The sequence below is a fragment of the Suncus etruscus genome, chromosome 17 (assembly GCF_024139225.1).
Source record: "Suncus etruscus isolate mSunEtr1 chromosome 17, mSunEtr1.pri.cur, whole genome shotgun sequence".
NCBI classification, from domain to species: domain Eukaryota; kingdom Metazoa; phylum Chordata; class Mammalia; order Eulipotyphla; family Soricidae; genus Suncus; species Suncus etruscus.
This window is the reverse complement of record NC_064864.1, coordinates 38,123,531-38,148,737: the sequence shown is the minus strand read 5'-3', so window position 1 is coordinate 38,148,737 and position 25,207 is coordinate 38,123,531. Positions and strand designations below refer to the sequence as shown.

Below are 25,207 nucleotides of genomic sequence, written 5' to 3'. Positions count from 1 at the left end.
TTGATTGACAGACTATAGTTCATAATACTCTTAATGTTGATTGTCCATATACATAATTACAACACCATAGCTACATCAGTGCACCCATCTCCCTCCCACAAGGATTCAAATGTCTTTTCATTTCAAGCTCACAACAAATTTGTTTTTGCAGATCAATTGTATTACACTCTTTTTTCTGAAATTAAACATTTAGGAGACTAAATGCTGTGTGTAAACATGCACATTTTATTGCCTGTTCTATAGATTTTTTTATACTTGACTTGTGTTTACTTATAGCTAAGAGAATGCTCTGAACCTTCATGAACAAAAGGGAGAAAGCATAAATATATCAAAATGCTAACAAAAATAAAAGTTTTCTGGGCTGGAGCAGTGGCACAAGCAGTAAGGCATCTGCTTTGCCTGAACTAGCCTAGGATGGACAGTGGTTCGATCCCCCGGCGTCCCATATGATCTCTCAAGCCAGAAGTGATTTCTGAGTGCATAGCAAGGAGTAACCCCTGAGCGTCACCAGGTGTGGCCCTAAAACCAAAACAAAAAGTTTTCAAACATTTCATTTATAAAGAAATAATCTTTCTCAACAAAAAAGGGAAGGGGGAATAATCTTTCTCAACTTCATATCCCTAAAACAGACTACCATTTATATTTAAATAGATGGTCTATACATTTAATACATATTTAAATGAAATGAAATTAGATCAATTAGAATTCTATGTCTCTGGTAAGATATCTAGTTCAGACTATCTCTGTGAAAAATAATCCAGTACATGAAATAATAAATTCAAAGGGTATTTTTTCTTTAGGCATAACTGGATCTAGGAATTCATATTCAGATAAGAAGATTCATATCTTCTCTCTCACACACTCTCCTTTCACACACATGCTTGTACATACACACACACACACACACACTCATAGTACTATTTTCCTTCTGTGTCTTCACTCTTATTTTAAAAATATTTTATTTAAAACATTGTGACTTACAAACATATTCATAGTTGAGTTTTAGTCATACAGTTTCAAGACCAATTCCATTACCAGTGTCAATTTCCCTCCAAAAATATTCCTAGAGTCAATCCCATACCACCAACCCTAGCCCCAACCTGTGAGCATAACAGGTCCTTTTAAAATTTTGGTTGCTAAAGTTTGGGTCTCATGATTTCATTGTTGTTGACCTCTGTCTTGGAATATTTAACTCAGTCCTTTCTTAACAACACCAATGTACCTGAATTCCCTTAACCCCCATGTCCTGTTATTTCACATCTGTCTGTTGCTTCCTCCATTCTAATTTTTTTAATTCTCCTCACTATAGTCTAGGCTAGGGCCAGAGTGTTCTAGATAACTCTCATTTAAACCATTGCATTCCTTCATGCAGTTATTCTAAATACCACATATAAGTAATATCATCCTGTTTTTATCCTTCTGGGTTACTTTATTTAACATGGTATCTTCTAGTTCCATCCATATTGCAATAAATTGCATAATTAAATCCTTCCTCACAGCTACGTAGTATTCCAAATTATATGTGTATCACATCTTCATGAACCACACTCATCTATTGTTAGACATTGATCTTGATTCCAACTTTAAGTAGTGAGTGCTGCAATTAACAGTGATGTGCATATGTCCTTTTAGATGAGTGTTTTTATGTCCTGGGGACAGATACTCAAAAGTAGAATTACTGGGTCATAGGCAGCTTGATTCTGAGTTTATTGAAAACCTTTATGCTGTTTCCTATAGGGGATGAACCAGACAACCTTCCACCACAAAGATAGATGAGAATTTCCCTTAACCACATCCTCACCAACACAGATTGCTCCCAGTATTTTTTTCCCAGGGGAGAGCGCGAACGCAGTCCCCACTACCACAAATTATGCAGTCGAGTTTCCCACATTTGGGGAAATCGCAGGGGTCAGCACACCCGGAGTGCAACGGGTGAGCCTGGCCTTGGGGAAACCACCTTCGTGATCATGGTATCTCCCCTGCCAGGTAAGTATGCACCCAGTATTTTTGATTTGTGCCATTCTACTTGTTTAAGATATAATTTTTATCTATATTTTCCTAATGATAAGTGATGATGGGCATTTTTCATGTGTCTGTTAATCATCTGTTGGTCTTACAGAGATTTTTTTCATTTCTTCTCTCTATTTTTTGATAAATTTTGGACTTTAATCTTGTGAGGCCTCCCAATTCTTACCACAGGTTGTGTTCTTTACACTGACTGTATAGAAAGAGGAGGTACAGTAAATGTACCCCATATACACCTCAACCCAGGCCCATTGCCTGATCTGTATTGTAAATTGGGGGACAAAAAAAATCTTGTGATTACTTTGTATATACTACATATCAGTATGAAGAAGTATTTTTTTCAATTCTTTTTGCTACATACTGAAGAGTGAGTCTGTTTTATTTATTTAATTTCTGTTAAAATTTTTTTTATCAAACTGTTCCATAGTAGCTACATCATTTTATAACCCCACAATATTATAGGGGAGTTTTATTTGCTCCACATTGTTACCAACACTTGTTATTATCTTAATTTTTTATTACAACCATCCTAGTGTGTGTAAAGTAATAATGCGACTTCAATTTGCCTATTCTTGATTCCCTATAGTGCCTTTTTCTCTTGGCTGCTGGAAATTCTCTGTGGAGATGCACCAGAATGAATGTCACTTTATTGGTGATTTTTATTTTTTCTGGAAGCTCATTGATCAGTAGGAGAGAAAGGCTATAAAGTATTATCAGTAAGCACAGAACATTCTAGAATTTAAAAAAAAAAAGGAAGAGAAACTCATCCTAAATGAGAAGCAAACAGCCGGAAAAGTGGTTTGTCCTAGAATGATAGCTTAAAAAGGATAGACAAGTCTTTGGTTAGAGAAATTTCAGACTTTGTGTACTTACAGAAATAACATCCTCTAATTCTTTCACCCACCATTCTTTCTATTTCATGTAGATGTTACTTATTTAAGTCAAACTTTCCTTATTCTGGTGTAACTAATTTTTCTTTTCTTAGCAATATAGAAGATCAGTAAATGACTGGTAAGGAGCGTACATTTTCTGTGGTCATATTGGTATGCCAATATAAAAATATAAAGAGACAAAACTCTGAAGCAGGAGTCTCAAACTCAATTTACCTGGGGGCCGTAGGAGGCAAAGTCGGGGTGATCCTTGAGTGCAAAGTCAGTAGTAAGCCTTGAACATTGGGGGGTGTGACCCAAACAACTAAAACAAAACAAAACAAAACAAAACAAAACAAAAGATTCCTCTAGGGTAGGGCCACAAAATGTTGTACTGAGGGCTGATTGCGGCCTATGGGCCGCGAATTTGAGACCCCTTGCTATACTGTGTCTAAATTATAATTAAACAGCTCAATTAACACTTTTTTCTTTGTGGGAATAAATGCTTAATTATAATTTCTATTTATTTTTATGGTTTCTAAACATAAAGAAATACACTTAGATTGCTAAATTCCCTAGTAAATGTCCAAATTCCTTGTAGGTAAGTCACAAATTGGCTGACTTGTTGATAGGAAGAAAAGTAGAGTCTTGGTTTATTACAATTCCCATGTGACTAACAGGTGGGGGCATTTTATCTTTAATCTAGTGGAATCTCTCCTTTCTTCTCAAAGGATAATTCTTAACCAGAAGGTCAGAGAACTTTTTTGTTCTATTTGGCTCAGAATTTCCCAGAAGAGCTAGAGTGATAAATCAGTCATTAGGGCATTTGCTTTACATGTGGCCAATTGGAGTTTGATTCCTGGCATCCCATTTGATCCTCCAAGCCTGCCTAAAGTAATTTCTGAGTGCAGAGTCAGGAGTGCTAAGAATTGAACTCTAAGTACAAGGCATACAACTTTAGCTTCTGTACTATCTTTTCACTGTACTGTTATAAAATCTCTAGAGTAAAAAAAATGTATCATAAGGATACATTAGATAGGCAGGATACCAAAGTTAGAAGAGTTGAAACTACATATGTAATTAAAAAGAAAAGAGCATGTATAATTGTAACCTCCATAATTAGTTTATAATACTAAGTTACAATAATTGTTCCAAGTTGACAAAATTGTACTTCCATCCTATTCACATATACATAACACAAATAATTAAATTTAAGATTCAAATTAATATTTTATTGGTTTTTAATATATGTGTGTTCTTTTTCTTTAAAATAGGGTCAGACTCAGAATAATGGGGTTAGGCGTGTCATGCTGGGGTCTTAAACTCAGGGTCTCACATATGCTAGACATATTCTGTATGACCAGTGAAATTCCAAGTCCACTTGTGCTATCAGATGAATGAGGTACATTTTTGTGTTCTTACGTGGACATTTTTCATGATACAATGTTTGAACAGAAGTTGCAGGACAACATGCCTATTATGATTTCATTTTTATAAAAATAAAACAATTTGGGGCCGTAGAGATGGCACAGCAGCGTTTCCCTTGCAAGCAGCCAATCCAGGACCTAAGGAGGTTGGTTTGAATCCTGGCGTCCCATATGGTCCCCCCCCCCCCACCCCCCCACCCCCGTGCCTGCCAGGAGCTATTTCTGAGCAGATAGCCAGGAGTAACCCCTGAGCACCACCGGGTGGGGTCTAAAAACCAAAAAATAAAATAAAACAATTTTCCATTTCTACACATATATAGAAGATCATATTAATTATCATATAATTACTATACATATAACAATCACATGATAATTACATTATAAATAATCTATTATACTACTTAGGAGCTAGGACTATAAGTTGTGGACTTCAGTCTGCCATTTCAATCTTTTTTTTTTTTTTTTTGGTTTTTGGGTCACACCCGGCGGTGTTCAGGGGTTACTCCTGGCCGTCTGCTCAGAAATAGCTCCTGGCAGGCACGGGGGACCATATGGGACACTGGGATTCGAACCAACCACCTTTGGTCCTGGATCGGCTGCTTGCAAGGCAAACGTCGCTGTGCTATCTCTCTGGGCCCTGCCATTTCAATCTTACACCTCTCTGTTATTTAATTTTTTAAACATCATTTTTGAAAGAGGGCAGAATGTATGTTTTTAAAATAAAAATACTATAAAATACATTCTCCAGAACATTGAAAACCTACAAGTTGACCATCTAGATTCAAACCACCAGGGGATCTTTAGCATCCTCATATCCTTTTTAAAATAAAGGCAAAACTTACCACCCAGCACAGAGATATAGTCTTCTAGTAAATTGTGTATCTTCCAAGCCTCCCTTTAATTTTCCTAAATCTGAATGAGGGTTGAGATAAGATCCAGGTTCAGAGATTCTTCTAAATAACTATGTTTATAAGACAAGAACAATAAATCCAATGCTTGATATCCTTTGACTTGTCTCATCTCACTCACTCGATTAGAATGTTGAAATGGAGGAGACTTGGCAGTCAACTTTGTTGAGTCAACCTCTCCTTAATGAATCTGGCCAATATTTTGCACTTAATTCCTGAAAAACTAGATGGGAGGTTGAGATTTGATCACAATTACTGGAAATTTCCAGCCAAGTGTAGTATCCTTCATTAATTTCATACCAGGAAGAAAATATGGTCCAGAAAAATCAAGATTCTACTACACCAAAAAAAGGGCATCCTCCCTTTTTTCTCACTTGGATAGGGAGGCCTCAATCCTGTGTCCTCACTCATGACTTTCTATTTATTTTCAGTCAATGTGAAGTCAGGTGACCACGTGGTTGGTACCTGTCCAGGAGAGAAGGCACTCTCTAAAATGAACTTAAATTCTGCAGCTATTTCCCACTTGAGAAGTCAGACTTATGTAACTTTTTTAAAGTTAGCTGTGGTCTTTAAAATTAATTATTTTTCTTTTAAAAAGGAGTTAAGCTACTGATTCTTGATAATTCTCACAAGGTCACTACAGTGATTTCATTTAGTCTTCATAGAATCTCTTAGTAGACTATACAGCTCAACCCAGATACCCATTGCTGTTGCATTGAATGTCAGCTACTCTGAACTTGAATGTCAAGGTTGTACTAATTTTACCTTCCTCATTCCTTAGAACTGCTCTCAGGTGGACCATCAGCCATGCTAAGATGTGATTTACGCTTTCCTAGAAAATCAGAACTGGGAAATATCTGCAGGAGTACCTGTAAGCATTCAAGTCCTGCCAGCCAAGCTAGGTAGCTGTCAAGCTGCATTTGACATGCACTTGATCAGAGTAGCACAGGGGATGGCCCCTACAACTTAAATTTGGGGGTTAGTTATGGTTCTCAGGCTGAGACAAATTTATGAACTTTTGGGAAATAAAAAAATTTCGTCTCAATATTTATCCACTTTCTTTCCTAGTTTTTTTTTTTTTCCATTCTCACAGAAAAACTTTCAGGGTTGGAGAGCTAGCACAAAGCTAGCCTTATATGTGGCTAACTTCAGTTCAATCTCCAGTAACACATAGGGTTTCCCATGAGTGACCCCTAAACACTGAATTAGGAGTAAGCCCTGAGCACCACTAGGTATGTCCTCCACCTAAATGAAAGCAGTTTAGAAAATGCTGAATAGTGAAGTAAACACATTTTTAGTAAAAGGGGTGAGAAAAAGAAAGTGTATTTAAGAAAGAATGTGGGTTTCCTCAGTGGTAGAGGAGAACCCTTAATGGCACTGCAGAAGAAATTATATGGTTTCCTTTACATTGCCATGATCTAGAACTCTGCAGGTTAGAGTTATTGCCATGGAAAAAGGACTTTGAACTTTTGTGGTCTTCTTTCATGGTGTTATTAGATCTTGCTTCCTGCGGAATTGCCCTGTGTTCTAAATGGGTTAGTTTGTAGCACATTAGTAAGCTTTGAGCACAGCATGGTATGGCCCCCAAACAAAACAACAATAAAAGAACACAGTTGTATTCAAGACTAGACTTTACTTTTTTTTATTCTTGCTTGCCTTTTTCACTTACAAGTCTCTTTCTCTCTCTGTGTCTTTACAATTCTTTCCTAAAGAGCATTCCTAAACCCTAATCCCTGACATAGTACAGGTCTCAGGTGCATTGAATTTATCTATTTATGTTTCCTGACAGTGCTGCTATATGTGATACATTGGTAAGATCCACTTAATAGAATCATCCTTTAGATCTCAGAGTTACCTGGTCATTTTACAGATATGCATATATATATATATTTATGTGTATATATATATGAATGCAAATAAATATCTAAAGATGCTTCTATATTCATTCTCCTGATTTTTCAATCAAATATTATATTTTACTTTTCTTTTGTAAGCATAATTATGATAAAGATCATTTTTATTTTGCAAATCCTAAGGCTTTGCTTCTGACATACCTATCAGACTAAAACTCAGGCAAAAATGCATTGATGTTTCAAAATGGCATAAACCAAAGAGAGGGATGGACTTCTTAAAGTAATAAGAGAGAAGAATAACCATATATATAAAAGAAAGAACATAAAATTATGCCAGATCTCCCATACAAAACAGTCCAGGCAAGAAAAGAGTGGACTGACATAATCAAATTACTGAATGAAAAAAGTTTTTAACATAGAGTCCACTACATAGCAAAGCTCTCATTGATGTGGGAGGGAGCAAAAAAAAAATAAATTCTCAGACAAAAAAGAACTTGCAAAGTTCGTGATAACCAAACTGACTCTAAATAAAATACTGAAAGGTCACTTATATAAATCAAATAACCAATTGTTACAGCAACAACCCTAAACAATATAATAGCACAACAGCCCTTTTTTGTCAATAATTTCTTTAAATGTCAATGGAAAAAAAAACTCTCCCATCAAAAGGCACAGAGTAGCGGGTTGGATCAGGACACAAAACCCAACCATTTGTTGACTACAGGAAACACATACAAAATCTCAGTATAGGGGCCGGAGAGATAGCATGGAGGTAAAGGCATTTGCCTTGCATGCAGAAGGATGGTAGTTCAAATCCCGGCATCCCATATGGTCCCCCGCGTCTGCCAGGAGCAATTTCTGAGCATAGAGTCAGGAGTAACCCCTGAGCTCTGCTGGGTTTGTAACCCAAAAAAACAAACAAAACAAAATCTTAATATAGAACAGGCTCAGAGTAAAAGGATGGAAGACAATTACACAAGTCACGAGAAAACAACAAACAAGCTGAGACAGCTATAATTTTATTAGACCAAATTGCATTCAACCTCAAGAAAGTAATTAGAGACAAGGATGGCCATGACTTATTCATCAGGGGAATAATAGTCCATGAAGTACAAATTCTAATCAACATTTCTATGCAAAATATTGGGTCACGAAAGTATGTAAGGCTTTGGTCATAAATCTAGAGAAACAATGGAAGGGAAATGTGATAGTATTGGAAAATTTCAACATGTCACTCTCTCCACTAGATAGATCCACTAGTAGAACATCAGGAAGAGCATAAGAGCCCTAAGTGAGAAACTAGAAGAGCTGGACTAATGGATTTATACGGTACTTTCCTTCCTCAGAAAACTAAATATATACTCTTATTAAGTGCACATGGAACATTCTCCAGGCTAGATGACATTATAGGACATAAGGCTAACTTAAAAAAATTCATCGTATTAGACCACAATGCCACAGTGATAGAAATTGATTATAAAAAAGATGTAGAAAAAAACTAACAACCTGGAGACTAAATAACATGCTGCTTAATAACAGTGGGAGCAAAAATAATCAAGGAAAGAAATAAAGAGATTTCTTGAAACTAATAATAATGAAGAAAAAAGATACCAAAATCTATGGGACATCGCAAAAGCAGTAGTTAAAGCAAAACTCAGTGATGCAGGCCTAGATAAGGAAAGAAGATAAAGATAAAGTCAACAACTTAAAGGCACACCTTAAATATCAGAAAACTCAGAAAAAAAGGAGCCAAAACACAAGTAGAAGAAAAGAAATAATAAAAACCAAAGCAGAAATTAATGATATAGAAACCAAGAAAAAATACAAAAAGAATCAATGAAACCAGGAGCTGGTTTTGTGAAAGATAAACAAGATAGACAGCTCATGAGGAAAAAAAGGAGAGAGCACTCAAAACAAATTGGATCAGAAATGAATGGGGAGAAATTACAAAAGAACCTCCAGAATTCCAAGACATCATGAGAACTCATTCTGAACAATAACAGAGACCCTAGAAGATATGGACAGATTTTTGGAAACATAAAATCTACCAAAACTAAATAAGGAGGAAGTAGATAGTCTAAACAGGCCAATCACAAGCAAGGAAATTGAAACAATAATTAGGAATCTCCCCAAGAAAAAAAGTTCAGGACCAGATACGTTTATGGATGATCTTTACCAAAGATTCAGAAAAGAATTACTATCATTGATCCTTAAATTATTCCAAAATATCAAAGACATGGGAACCCTCAATACATTTTATGAAGCTAACATTATGCTAATTCCCCAAGCTGATAAAAATACTACCAAGGAAGAAACTAAAGATCAATCTCACTGAACATTGATGCAAAAATCCTCAACAAAAACTTAGCAAACTGAATCCAACAGCACATCAAAAAATTTGTACATCATGATCAAATGGGTTTCATCCCTGGTATATAGAAATTGTTCAATATATACAAATCAATTAACATCATATACCACATCTGTAAAAGAAAATATAAAACTCATATGATTATATTGATCAATACAGAGAAGGCATTTGACAAGATCTAACACTTATTCATGATAAAAACCCACAGCAAAATAGGTGTGGAAGAAACCTTCCTCAAGATAGTAACAACAACCTATAGAAAGTGCATAGCCAATCTTTTTTGTTTATTTATTTATTTATTTTTGGTTTTTGGGTTACACCCGGCAGTGCTCGGGGGTTACTCCTGGCCCTGCATTAAAAATCGCTCCTGGCAGGCTCGGGGGATCATATGGGGTGCCAGGATTCAAACCATCGTCCTTCTGCATGCAAGGCAAATGGCCTACCCTAATGCTATCTCTCTGGCCTCCACCAATATTATTCTTAATGATGAAAAACTGAAAGCATTCCCCATGAGGTCAGGCACAAGTCAAGGATGACCATTGTCTCCTCTCTTATTCAATATAGTATTAGAAGTTCTAGCAATAGCAATCAGGCAAGAGAAAGAAATCAAAGGGATCCAAATTGGAAAGAAGCAATCAAACTCTCTCTATTTGCAGATGATAGGATAATATACATTAAAGACCCTAAAGAGTCCACCAAAAAGCTCCTAGAAACCATAAACTAATATCAAGTGGCCACCTACAAAGTTAATACACAGAAATTTATTGCATTCCTTTATACAACTGTGTCAGAGTAGAAATAGATCAAAGAGTCTATCCCACTTAAAATAGTGTCAAAATCCATCAAGTACCTAGGAATCAACTTAACAAAAGAAGTGAGGGGACTATTACCAGGAAGACTTCAAAACTCTTTAGAAGGAAATGGAAAAATATTCCATGTTCATGGATGAGAAGTATCAATGTGATAAAAATGACCATCTTACATAAACTACTATTATAGACTCAATGTAATCCCTATCCAAATTTAGACATTCTTTAATGACTTATAAATTATATATCAATTATAAAGTTTGTGTGGAATTATTAAAAGACCTAGCTTAGCCAAATCAATACTGAAAAACAAAAAATTGGGTGGTATCTTATTACCTAACTTGAAGCTGTACTACAAAGTCATAAGTGATAAAAACAGCATGGTATTGGAACAAAGACAGACTTTCAGACCAATGGGTCAGAATAGAATATTCAGTGACAAACTCCCAAGTATATGATCAATTAATCTTGGACAAAGGAGTGAAGAACCTGAAATGGAATAAAGACAGCTTTTTCAGCAAATGGTACAGGGACAACTGGATAATCACATGTATGAAATTAAAGATATCCATATCTCACTCCCTATACAAAAGTCAACTCAAAGTGGATCAAAGATCATTAGATCAGACCTGACTCCTTAAAGTACATTAAGAAAAACATAAGCATATTATTCCAATTCTTAAACCTCAAAGGAATTTTTTATAATAGGATACCAATAGCAAGGGTAGAGACTCAAATCTGAATAAATGGAATCAAATCTTACTAACAAGTTTCTGTATGAATAAAGAAATACAACACAAACTAAAAGATAACTGAGTGGGAGAAAGTATTTTCATTCAACACTTCAGATTAAGGGTTAATATCTAAGGATATCCAAAAAACTCACAAAGGTTAACCCCACAAAAAACTAAAAACAAAACAAAACAACTCAAAAATTAAAAATGGGGAGAAGAAATGAACAGATACCTCTCTGAGTAAGATCAACAGATGACCAACAGGCACATGAAAAAAATGTTCATCATCACTTATCATTATGAAAGTCTAAATCAAGATATCATCTTACATCATTGAGGATGGAATATATTTAAAATATTGGGAACAATTTATGTTGGTAGAGATGTAGTGAAAAAAGGAACTTTCCATTCACTGCTGATGGAATGCTTTGATCAATTTCTATGGAAAACAATATGGAGGGTTCTGAGTAAACTCGGAATTGAACTGCCATATAACCCAGCAATCCTGCTTTTGGGTATCTATCATCAGGACAGAAAAACACTCATCCAAAAAGGATATATGCACACAGCTATTTATTGCAGTACTCAGTCCAATAAATAAGCACTAAAATCAACCTAGATGTCCAATAACAGATGAGTTGACCATGAAGATGGGCTACCTATACACAGTGGAATACTACATATTTTAATTCCTTACATAGTAAGGAATGATGTCATCATACAATTTGCTGCAACATGAATGGAACTGGAAGATATTATGTTAAATGAAGTAAGGCAGAAATACAGGATGATATCACTTATATGTGGTATTTAGAATAACTGCATGAGGGAATGCAATGGTTTATTGGGGGTTGTTGAGAAAACTTTAGGCCCCAGAATATAGTGAGGAGAATGAAAAAAAGTGAGTGGCAGAAGAGAAAGATATATATGAAAATATGAAAGGCCGATGGTGGGGGACAGAGGCCAAGGAGTTTCAGGTGTATTAGTGGTGTTAAGAAAGGAATGAAACCCAAAAACAAACAAAAAAACAACAAAAGAAAGGACTGAATTAGATATCTAAGCCAAAGTCAACAACAATTAAATAATGAGACCCAAACTTTAACAACCAAAATTTAAAAGGTCTGTTATACGGATGGGCTGGATTTTGGTGTGGTGGCATTGGACTGACTCTGGGAACATTTTATTGATTGATTGATTGGTTAATTTGGGGGCCACACCTGGTGACGCTCAGGGGTTACTCCTGGCTATGCGCTCAGAAATTGCTCCTGGCTCGGGGGGACCATATGGGATGTCAGGGATCGAACCCAGGACCATCCTGGGTCAGCCGCATGCAAGGCAAAAGCCCTACCGCTGTGTTATCGCTCCAGCCCCACTGGGAACATTTTTTTTTTTTTTTTGGCTTTTGGGCCACACCCGGTGGTGCTCAGGGGTTACTCCTGGCTGTCTGCTCAGAAAGAGCTCCTGGCAGGCACCGGGGACCATATGGGACACCGGGATTCGAACCAACCACCTTTGGTCCTGGATCGGCTACTTGCAAGGCAAACACCGCTGTGCTATCTCTCCGGGCCCCACTGGGAACATTTTTAGAGGGAGGTTGACACTGGTGGTGGAATTGTTTCTGAAACATTGGATGTCTAAAACTCAACTATGGATAACTTTGTAAATCACAATGGTTAAGATATAGAACATTTAATGCATTAATTTTTTCATTAATTTACTTATCAAATATTTATTAGACTTCTATTCTGTTTTCTTTAAAGTAAGAGAAGCCTATGATAAGATATTGAAGAAATCTTTTACCTTTCTCCCTTCAAAGTTATTCTATGCTAATGTTTGTCTATAGCGACATCTACTGGTAACATTGAGCTATCAAACAAAAGGAATTGTGAGTACATTAACCTCCAAGGTATTTTGACAGTCCCTTTTTTCTTAAAGTCAAGTCCAGACTATACTTACTTACTTCATTAATGTTTCTTGATAATGAGAATGCCTAAATCACTTTATTATAAAATCTTTTCTATAAATTATGTATGAATCTTAAAAGCTTTTCTGTTCGAAATAGTACATCTATCTTAGCTGAAGCTACAAGGTAGTCTTTGAAAAGACTCTGCAAGCATATAGAATTGTAGGAAGACAATGCATTAAAGTAACACACATAAAATGGAAGGGCTAGAAAATATCACTCACAAAGCATTGCCTTTACTTTACGTATTCCAGCTCACAAGTTAATTACAATTCATTCCCTCCTAACTCTGCTCTTTAGAATGAGATGGGGTCAACCTTTGCTGGGAAACTAAACAAAATTGGGGATAGTCAATTTAGGAACAGGGGAAGGTAGATGATGGATCGTGGCAGGCAACCAACAGTGTTGGTCATACAATAATTGAGAAGTAGATAGAGAAGAAAAATAAGAAAGGTAGGGTAGTTTTGGCTTGCAGCTGGGAGAAATCTGAACATAGTTGTGTGTTAAACAAGTGGGGCCAGGAGAAGTAGAGAATTAGAAGAAGTAGAATAATAAATTACTGGAATGGAGATAAAGTGCAGGTGTTAAAGCACTTGCATTGCATTCATTTGACTCCATTTCCATTATCAGCACTTCCTGTAGTCCCCTGAACACTGTCAGAAATGACTTCTAAGCAGAGCATCAGAAGTACCATAGGCCCTGGGGGCCGGAGAGCTAGCATAAAGGTAAGGCATTTGCCTTGCATGCAGAAGGACAGTGGTTCGAATCCTGGCATCCCATATGGTCCCTGAGCCTGCCAGGAGCGATTTCTGAGTGTAGAGCCAGGAGTAATTCCTGAGCACTTCCGGGTGTGACCTAAACCAACCCCCCTACAAAAAAAAAGAAGTAGTTCCTGAGCACTACCCCTAATCTCAGCACATGGACCAGCACAACATCAAAAAGAAGAGAGAAAAACAACATTTTGTAGCATATGAGAATGGGTAAAATCTTTAGATTTGGGGATTTTGAAAATCAAAAGTTAAATTTGTAATGGACAAATTTATTAGGCAAGTACCAACTTTTTATTGCCTAGATTAGAATAATTAGAACCTCAACTATTTTTGAATTTAAAATGTCTTAGTGGTAGCTTCTGATTTTTAAATACTTCTCTGATTTTAGAATTGTCCAGTAATATCTTTTATAATTGCTATTGAGAAAATTGAGGAAATCTGATTAATATTGGTGAATGAGGTAGTAGCATGATATAACATTTTTGGTGTGATTTAATTTTGTGTGTCAGCTTGGCTTCTAGTTGATGAAATCCTTATTTACTTGGTATGAAGTGATTTTAATGATTTTTTTTTGGGAGTTGGTTGGTTTTGGTTTTGAAGCCACAACTGGTGGCATTCAGGGGTTACTCCTGTCTCTGTGTTCAGAAATTACTCTTGGTAGATTCGGGAGACCATGTGAGATGCCAGGGTTTGAACCTGGGTAGGTCACGTGCAAGGCAAATGCCCTAGCAACTCTGCAATCGCTCTGATATTTTAGTAGATTTTAGGTAAACCAGATTATACAGATGTTGTCATTCAGTTAAGATATTGGAGAGCAAAGAGTTATTTTAGATTTTTTTCAAGAATAAATTTTCTTTATTCCTGAAATATATAGGTATAGTGAGTAAGGTGTTTGCCTTGCAGACATCCAACCCAAGTCTAATCCTAGGCACCAGGTATGTCCCACCAGCGTCGCCAGGTGTGATAGCTGAGCATAGAGTTAGGCATAAATTCTGAATACAACTGGGTATTGCCCCTACCAAAAATAAAGAAAAAGTGCAACTCAGAGATGATCTAAATGTCCAGTTCAGTTTTATGTCAAGTCTCAATACTGTAAATTGAATTTTTACCTGAATTCAGAATGTTTGCTTGAACTACAGATTTTATCATTATCATCCACCACAATTGAAGCCAATTTGTTAAGTAACCTCTCAACCTCTCAGTTGACCCCTGAACAAGATATTTTAAACATCATGGTCCTCCTATGAGGACTTTTGTTTTTCTTCACAGGTTTCATATTCCATTTTCAGATAAAGTGATATTTGAGGTTGGTTGAATCCCTGTGTGCGAACCCAGCTTACATTTAGGGTGATGCTCAAAAACCTGAGTATCTTATTTTGAAATCTATTTTGGATTTCAGAAGATGACTTTAATGAGGTTTTGGGAAAGTCAAAAGTTAAATGCAGATTTTTTTGACTGTATAGAAGGAAGTTGGAGTCAACTATAGATATGATATACAAGGGAAAGACGTGCATATGTCCTACTTGTTTGCTTCCCTTGAGAACCTTAAACAAAGAAGGTGAATAGCATCAAGCTACAACTTATATGGGTGAAAATGAAGATTATTTGTTCAATTCTTACAATGTTTGTGTAATTGTGAAATTGTGTCCAAATAGAAGTATAAAAGAAAACTAAACTTACTTGAAAACAGATTTGAGACAGGGTTGTTTTCTTATGCACAAGTATAAAAATGTAGCTAAATTCTCCAGGAAGTTGACAAAGGTCTATGTAACACATGATATCAATAAAACACAGTATCCTCCCAAGATAATTAGACAGAAAGAAATCAATATTCTTTTAATAGTGACTTACTTAGAGAGAAAAATATTTTTAATTAATATTTGTCTTGGTGGATAATAAGTTGCACAATTATTTAATATTCAGAGCCAATGTAAAAACTTTAAGGAAAAATTATGGCAAACAAGGGACGGAAGAAAGAAAACTGAAGAAGTAAAATGTGGCACCTAGAAAGGAAGGGGAGATAGTTTTAAGAAGGGTGTATTTGTTTTAATTGGAAGAATTTTTTTTGGGGGGGGCACACCCAGCGATGCTCAGGGGTTACTCCTGGCTGTCTGCTCAGAAATAGCTCCTGGCAGGCACGGGGGACTAATTGGAAGAATTTTTAGTACACCTTTTGTACTGAGAAAATTGAGTTAGGGGAGAGAGGAGAAGGTAGCTGAAAGTATACCAGACAAAAGAAAAATCCAGTATGTAAGAAACAGTGGAAAATTCAGAAGTGTTACTGGTTTTTATTATATATTATACTTTAAAAATAATAATGTAACTGAACACCCAATATAATGAAATGAACTTTATTTGCTAAGTGAGGAAATCAAAATACAGACAAAAATGTCCAGACAATGTCCAAGCACTATTGTAGAAGGGAGGCCTTTTAGTTTCTGGTAACTAAAGACTGAAAACGAGATTGAGAGGTAGTTCCCTGGGTCTGAGCAATTTTATTTCAAAGGGATTGGCAAGGGAGAAAACAAGAGGAAAGCTTTGAGCAAGCGGGAGTGTCATTGACTGAGTTGCCAATGAAGAGAGGCTGCTACCTTCTTTCATATTTTTGTAACGCGAGAGTGGGTACTTTTCATCTCTATGCCTGGGAATACTCTTTTATTGTAAGTTCTAGGCATGTCTTGGGCATACTTTGTATCTTGTGGTTGAACTTGATGCTAGTAGGATGTTAAAAGGCCTGCAGGATATTAAGCCGAGATAGGCAGGGAATTCAAGACAGGGCTCTTGTTTTGACCATTTATCAGGTCTGGCCCTGCAACCTTGCATTCATCCTCATTCTTGGAAATTAGTTGTTGCTGTTGTTTTTGGGCCACAACCAGAGACACTAAGAGGTTATTCCTGGCTCTGTGCTCAGAAATCGCTCCTAGCAGACTTAGGGGACCATATGGAATGCTGGGGATTGAACCTGGGTTGGCTGAGTGCAAGAAAAATGCCCTAAACCTGTCAGGGAAATTTTTCTTTTCCTAATTGCCCGGCCTTTTTCTCCTCTCCCTAGTTATTCCTATTTCACACAATTCCCTAATAAAAGTATTTAACTTTTAATACAAATAAAGACATGATTTAAGCATTGAATAATTTAGCATAACATTTTTATTTCACTGAGGTCTGTTTAAGGACACTAAATTTTGGGATTAGTTCTAGCTGAGCAAGTGTAGGGATATGTGCTTGCAGCCCAAGCAAGCCCATCAGGATGGGTGTTTTCACAGAATAAAGGTTCAAGGCCCTCTGTCCCCTATCATGCATGACCTTTGTTCTTCCTCTGACTCAATGATCTTTGTCACCTAGTTTACCCACAGTCCCAATCTTTGGCTTTTGCTCCTTCTGAGGACAACCCGATAGGCACCTATCCCACTCACTTTATTTAAATTGCATCTTTATCTGCCAAGATTATTAGTATTTTATATCACCTGCCTTTTGTTAATGTTCAAACGCCCTAATCTGTCCTGGATTAGTGTCATTTTCCATTCTTTTTTACCTTGCTACTCTCCCCTCCCTCCTCTCTCCAAGCTTCTCATCATTTTTGGGTGTGGTTTTTTAATTTATTTTTCCAGGAAAAATGTATTCATCCCCTTGCTTTATATATCCCAAGTAGATGCCATCTGCCTTCACAGGGAACAAAAGACTCAGTTGCATACTATATTTTCAAGGTGAAGTTAGTACAAGCTTTATATGGCCCTGCACTGCTTCCCTTTTGGGTAAAGTCCAACAGTTTATGTCTTCATATCTGTGAATGGAAGCATGACATTGATTAGAAAGTGCTTTGGGTCAAACAGACCCATATGTGACTTTCTCTGTTTTCAGAATTTTGCTGGTTATATAGTTTTTACACGTGTCTCAAACTACATCTTTATCTTTGACATCCAATGGGGAAAGTGCTTTCATGGGGTTATTACAAGAAGGAAGAGAGAGAGAAATGTGTAAGGAGCATGTTTCAGCATGTTGCAGAGCTCAAGAAATAGTTGCTGATCAGTAATTCTCTTCTTATCTAAATCTTTCTAGAACTAGGCTCTCAAACTTAGTAACCATTACCCCTCAATTATGTTCTCTGTTCTAGTGTTTCTGCTTGTTGCTCAAATGACCTTGAGAGAAAAACTTGATTTTGTTGAGCTAAAGTTATGGTGTGTGTACTCTTTAGGTCACTGGGGACCTAAACATTCTCTGCTGGTAGCTCCACCAGAACTATAGGAAGTTAAGTTTCATAGTTCTTCAAAAAAGAATTAGCAATGTAAAAAACATGATATGTTTTCACCAAATTTTGTTTTGTTTTCCTCTTCCTGGACATAAAAGAAACCTTCACTTTTAGTTAGGTTAAGATTAGTGAGATATATTTAGAAGTTATTTTCTTCATGTCAATGCCCAAAAAAAAAAAAAAAAAAAAAAAAAAAGAAACATAACTTAAGTAGTCCTCAGATTATTGAATAAATAAAGATCAACATTCATAATTTTTTTTTTTTTTTGGTTTTTGGGCCACACCCGGCGGTGCTCAGGGGTTACTCCTGGCTGACTGCTCAGAAATAGCTCCTGGCAGGCATGGGGGACCATATGGGACACCGGGATTCGAACCAACCACCTTTGGTCCTGGATCGGCTGCTTGCAAGGCAAACACCACTGTGCTATCTCTCCGGGCCAAGTTATGTTTCTTTTTGTTGTTGTTTTTTTGGGTCACACCTGGCAGCGCTCAGGCATTACTCCTGGCTCTATGCTCAGAAATCGCTCCTTGGAGGCTCGGGGGACCAAATGGGATGCCGGGATATGAACCACCATCCTTCTGTGTGCAAGGCAAATGCCTTACCTCCATGCTATCTCTCTGGCCCTAAGTTATGTTTCTTATAGTAGAATTCAAGAGTCTGTTTGGCTAGATACTGCAGCCTACAAGAGGTCACACATAGAATAAGCAATAACATATTATTAGAGTATCCATGTTCTTTTTGAAAGATTTTATTTAAACACCATGAACCACTAAGTTATTCATAATATAGTTGTTTCAGGTATTCAATGCTCCAACACCAGTATTGGAGTTCAATTCCACCACTTGTGTGATCTTCCCTCTACCTATGTCCCCAGTTTCCCAGGCATAAGTCCAAACTGCCCGTCAGCTGGCACAAGCAAATTTACTTCATAATCTTTATTACAACAGAAAAAGCAAATGGAATATTCAAAACTTAGAACAATAAGAGTCCAATTTGTGATACTATTATATCTCACAATGGTGCCACTGAAGAAATTTTCTGAGGATGTACTGAACTAGCTGAGGCTTCTGTATTATTGTTTTTGCTCATTGAACTTAGTGATCGTATATGCAATTTTCCCATAAGATTTTCTGTGTTCCTACTGGGCTGACAGTACTGTGAAATTTGATGGTGCAGAATAGCCACACATGCTGTTGCACAATCCGGATGCTATGCCGGATGCTGGAACAGTTTGTTCGCCTGGCAGCTTGATGAGGTTCAGTTGTAGAAATAGGCTATTTTGTGTCGGAGGGTGTCAGGTGTGGCTTTGGGCTGTTGTGCCTTCAGGCAGAAAGGGGAATTTTCTTGTTCTCATTTTTAGAAGGCCTCAAAGTTTTCAGCTCACACCAGCCTAATGTTTTATGTTTATGTTTGTGTTGGACTACACCCAACAGTGCTCAGAGCTTACTCCTGGATCTGCACATAGAAATTGCTACTGGCAGGCTCAGAGTACCATATGGGATGCCAGGGATTAAACCCGTGTCTATCCTTGGTCAGCAGTATGCATAGACTAATGTTTTAAAAGAACATTGAAACTCTAATAATATATCATTGCTTACCCTATGTGTGCTCTCTACCATACTCAATATCTAGTTAAATAGACTCTTGAACTCTACTTAAAGAAACATGACTTGGGGCCGGAGCGATAGCATGGAGGCAGGGCGTTTGCCTTGCATGCAGAAGGACAATGGTTCAAATCCTGGCATCTCATATGGTCCCCCGAGCCTGCCAGGAACAATTTCTAAGCATAGAGCAGGAGTAACCCCTGAGCCCTGCCAGGTGTGACCTCAAAACAAACAAACAAAAAAAGAAACATGACTTAAATAGTCCTCAAGCTATTGAACACTAAAAATCAACACCTATTATTCTTTATATATCCTTGTTATTAAGATCAATATGATGTGATTCAGTTTCTTCCCTACTTTAAGTGAAGAAGATAGTGGGTTAACAAAAGATTAAGCTTCCAATTTGGCAGCATTATGTTCTTTGTGAGATTAGTTGTCTTCAGTGCCAAATTTTTTTTTGTTTGTTTTTTGGTTTTTGGGCCACACCCGTTTGACGCTCAGGGGTTACTCCTGGCTATGCGCTCAGAAATCGCCCCTGGCTTGGGGGGACCATATGGGACACCGGGGGATCGAACCGCGGTCCATCCTACGCTAGGGCTTGTAAGGCAGACACCTTACCTCTAGCGCCACCTTCCCGGCCCCCAGTGCCAAATTTTTAAGGGCTAGAAATTAAGTAATTAAATTGGTGATTCAAAATAATATCTTTACAATAAAGTGCAAATGCATCATTAATTAAGATCAATATTGCAAGAATTCTTTTAAAGCATAAAGCTTCACAGACTTTAGCTTCAGGTTTAGGATGAACAACGGAGTGACAGAGTTAAGAGCATGTTTAGATTATACACACCAATGTTTTAAGATCCAGGCTCTGTCACTTACTAGACTTTTTTTGGGGGGGGGCACACCCGGCTTCTCAGGGGTTACTCCTGGCTGTCTGCTCAGAAATAGCTCCTGGCAGGCACGGGGGACCATATGGGACACCGGGATTCGAACCAACCACCTTTGGTCCTGGATCGGCTGCTTGCAAGGCAAACGTCGCTGTGCTATCTCTCTGGGCCCATTTACTAGATTTGATACTTTGGACAAGTCACTTCTCTAAGCCTCTTATTTCACCAACAGTGAAGTAGAAGACTTCCTTATAAATAGAATAGTCAATAGAAGTCTTTTTTTTTTTTTTAATAAATAAAATAGTTGAAAGGAATCGATAAGCCAGAGCACAAAGAAAGGTTTGGATCGTAACTGGAAAAGTAAGGAGTATTGGTTATTGTTGCTATGATTATACTCTAACTTATAAGTTATATCTCTGTGATTTTGTCTCCAGATTCTTAGAGGGAGTATTATAGTTATTCATATTCTCTTTTTGGGGGGCACACTCGGTACCACTCAGGAATTACTCTTAGCCCTGTGCTCAGAAGTGATCCTGGCAGGCTCGGGGGACCATATAGGATGCCTAGGATTGAACTTGGGTCCGTCCTGGGTCGGCTGTGTGCAAGGCAAACTCCATACTATTGTGCTCCAGCCCTGCTATTCATATTCTTGATGTATCCCATCTCTATAACAGGAACCGGTCTGTCACATTCAGCTTCCTCCCTGCTTCTGTATTCTTTTTTTTTTTTTTGGTTTTGGGTTTTGAGTCACACCCGGCAGCGCTCAGGAGTTACTCCTGGCTCCATGCTCAGAAATCGCTCCTCGCAGGCACGGGGGACCATATGGGATGCCGGAATTCGAACCAATCACCTTCTGCATGAAAGGCAAATGCCTTACCTCCATGCTATCTCTCCAGAACCCCCTGCTTCTGAAATTGGCTAATCATTCCTTTGATTAAGTACATAGCTTTAAAGAGGTCATAGAGCATCTACGAAGGTCGTGACTCACTCCATTTGTTTATTTAGGCAATGTGGAATTCTCCATTCTTTGCTGGTTTGTTCTAGAGACTATCTCTTTTCAAGGCAATTATTGCCTGTGCATATTGATTATCCTGTGTATATGTCCTGTTCACATCTAGTTTTGACCATTCTGAGGTCTTGACAATGATTTAATAATTTTTTTGAACTGGCTTTCGCTGTATATGTCTATAGCACAAAAATGGTAATAAACAGAAAGAAACAAAACTAAAATATATACAGTGTTCTCATATTTTTATACCCAACTCATGCTACATAGGAGGGAGAAAAAAAGAGGAGACATAAATCTCTTCAAGTCATATGATCAAGAAATTAAATGTTTGGTAGAGTGATAGACTCTACAATGAGTTCCAAGCTTGCATTTTACCCCAACTAAGATAATAACATGGAAAAGCTATTGGAAAAGTCATGTCTTTGAAGTCTGATATGACCACACTTAGTAGTGAGAGTACTGGAATTTACATAGTAGTTTATCCCATTCACTCTCTTTAAATTTCAAATTCTTATAAACTCACTTCCCAGTGTTGGCAAGGACTGGTCATAAAGAAGTGAGGCCAGAGCAGTAGTAGAATAAGTAGGGCCTTTGTCTTGAATAACAGCCAACCTGAGTTCAATCCTTGGTCATATGGTTCCCGAGAGCCAGGAGTAAGCTCTGAGTATCACTGAATATAGCCCCCAAACTAAATGAATAAGTGAATATATAAGTAAATAAATAAGCTCCTGGACCTGGTGGGATAAACTCAATAAATATCAATTTCCTTTCTAAGGAAACTGGTTTTGGTACTCTTAATCAGAGGCAGAAACTTGGCTCAGGCTAAGGCAATGTTTTCTGATATCTTAGGGTATTGTTTATTAAAAAAATAAAATTAAATTTTTCCTTTTGTGTTTTATTTCATTGTGAAATATGTGGTTACTAAATCTGAATTTTGGCTGAATAAAACAAACAAAAAAGAAAACAAAAGGAAGCTATTAATGGTAAAATAGGTGGTGATAGTCTGATAAAAGCAGTAATATCTATAGTTTATTTGTCTATCTAATCTCTGTCAAGTTGTCCTTTTGCTTTTATTCCACAGGTTTTATTATTTGTCAGGGGGGCACATCTAGTAGCATACAGGGATTACTCCTGAATCTGCACTCAGAAATTACCCCTGACAGCTATGGGCATCATACGGGATGCTGGGGACTGAACCTGTGTTGTCTGTGTGCAAGGCAAATGCCCTACCTACTGTGCTATCACTCTATTTTTTACTTTTATACCAAGTATATATCCATGTTGTTCACAATTCTAAAGACATAAAAGGAAAAATTTCTGTTTTCATCCTGACCTATTACTGCCAAAATCTTATGTTAAAGGCAATCACTGTTAATAATTTCTTATGTATCCTCAACTATCAACAACTTTGTAATTGTGTAACACATATGATTCAGTTAAAAAAATTCACATCAGTCCCTGTGAATGCAAAAATCTTAGGAGAATCTGGGGCCAGGCGGTGGCGCTGGAGGTAAGGTGCCTGCCTTGCCTGCGCTAGCTTAGGACGGACCGTGGTTCGATCCCCCGGCGTCCCATATGGTCCCCCAAGAAGCCAGGAGCAACTTCTGAGCGCATAGCCAGGAGTAACCCCTGAGCGTCACAGGGTGTGGCCCAAAAACCAAAAAAAAAAAAAAAAAAATCTTAGGAGAATCTTACATGAATATATTAACAGTGTTTACTTTTCTGCAAAGGACTAAAAGAGTCATTTAACAATGATCTGGGGGTGTTATTATCCAGATTTCATATGTTTAACACATATCCTACCACCAAGTTCTAGTGCCATGTACTAACCATGGTTTCATATACTTGAAGCAAAGGCCACTAGGCTCAAGGTTATCTGGCTTTCTTCCCACTAAAACAGAGCTTCTTATTTTTTCTACTTTCAACATCATTCTACCTGAGAAGTCTGGTAGGGGTAAGCACTGCCAGTCACCTTGGATTCATTACACATTTAAATATATATATATATATATATATATAATTTATATATATATATATATATATATGCATTGCATGTTCATGAACCTTTAACTGTTGCCAAATTAGAGAGAAATCCCATATCTAGTTTCATGATTCTGTGGAGTCATGGTACACACTTTAAAAAGCTAGCACTAGGTTATTTTAATGAGACTAAATATAGTTAATGCAAGAATAAGAGGCCAGAAGAGACATGCTGAGTATAGAGAATAGTGTGTGGAAAACAAGAGAACCAACCAGGCTTATTCCCCTAGTCAGAACCAAAAGTAGTGACACAGACAACCAGAGCTAAGGTCAAAAATGAAAAGAAGGCAGTACCTATGCCTAAGATAAAAAAAAAAAAGAGACTAAAGACACTAGTGGCTAAACTTGTGGCTATAAAAACTGTGGTACATATACACAATGATATACTATGCCACTATTAGGAAAAATGAGGTCATGAAATTTGCCTATACATGGATGGACATGGAGACTCTTATGCTGAGTGAAATGTCAGAGGGAGAGAGATAGACACAGAATAGTCTCAGTCATCTGTGAGACTTAAGAAGAATAAAAGACAGTATGGTAATAATACCCAGCTACAATAGAGATGAGTGCCAAAAGGACCAGCCCATGATATGAAGCTTACCACAAAGAGTGGTAGTCACAGTTAGAGAAATAACTACACTAGCAACTATCATGGAAATGATAATGAGAGAGAAAAATAGAATGCCTGTCTCAAAGACAAGAAGAAGGTGGGGGAGGAAGGAAATAGGGAACATTAGTACCGGGAAAGTTGCACTGGTGAAGTGGGCGGTGTATATTTTATGACTGAAACCCAAATACGAACATGTATGTAACCAGGGTGCTTAAATAAATATATTATATAAAAAAAAGACTGGTGGACATTCAGCAGCCTATATGGGCAGATAGGTCAGGAAATGAAAGTTGTCCAATAGAGAAATTCTGTTAGCAGGAAGGCAAAAAAAAAAAAAAAGTTTATAATTCAGAAGATAGTTCCTCTACTCCACACAAAGTCTTCAGGGAAAAGAAGCCAGTTAGGCATCATTTGGAGAATGAATATGCATTTCTGTAATATTGATCACAGTGTAGCTTTGAAGAGTTTTATTCTTTTGTTATAGTCTTTCTTTGTAACAAGGATTGAAAAATGAAGACCTCACTGGAATGGAAGACAGGAACTTAGGACTGGATATTCACAGATAGAAAATTTAACATGTTAGTATCAGAGGGAAAGGCAGTATAGAATTTGTGATTATAGGGGCTGGAGAGATAGCACAGTGGAAGGGCCTTGCACACAGTCATTTCAGGATGAATGGTGGTTTGAATCCTGGCATCCCATGTACTTCCCCATGCCTGCCAGGATCGATTTCTGAGAACAGAGCCAGGAGTAACCCGAATGCCACCAGGTGTGAACCAAAAACCAAAAACCTAAAAAAAAAAAAAAAGAATTTGTGAAATAAAAATATTATCTGACATATCTCCTATAATTGTAAAAACCAACATAAGCCTTTTTCATAATAATTTTATTTGTACTTATAAAATAAGAGCAATTTATGAAAATACTTTCCTTTTCAACATAAACTACAATCTGTAAAATATATATATATACATAATCATTACAATACATGTCCATGTATGTACGTTGAGCATTATAAAAGTGTTGAAGAGTTTTCCCCTGTTAAAAACATTGGGGAAAGAAACATTTTATGACATTT

The 25,207-nt window shown here is 37.2% G+C and overlaps 2 non-coding genes across 2 annotated transcripts; one reads left to right on the top strand and one right to left on the bottom strand.

The window, feature by feature from the left end:
• Positions 1–1,832: 1,832 nt before the first annotated feature.
• LOC125995470 (U1 spliceosomal RNA) lies at positions 1,833–1,994 on the bottom strand. Its single transcript, XR_007490991.1, has one exon. It is a non-coding gene; the product is annotated as a U1 spliceosomal RNA (small nuclear RNA).
• A 183-nt stretch (positions 1,995–2,177) lies between these two features.
• Positions 2,178–2,310, top strand: LOC125995575 (small nucleolar RNA SNORA51). The gene has a single exon (XR_007491074.1). It is a non-coding gene; the product is annotated as a small nucleolar RNA SNORA51 (small nucleolar RNA).
• The last annotated feature ends 22,897 nt before the right edge of the window (positions 2,311–25,207 follow it).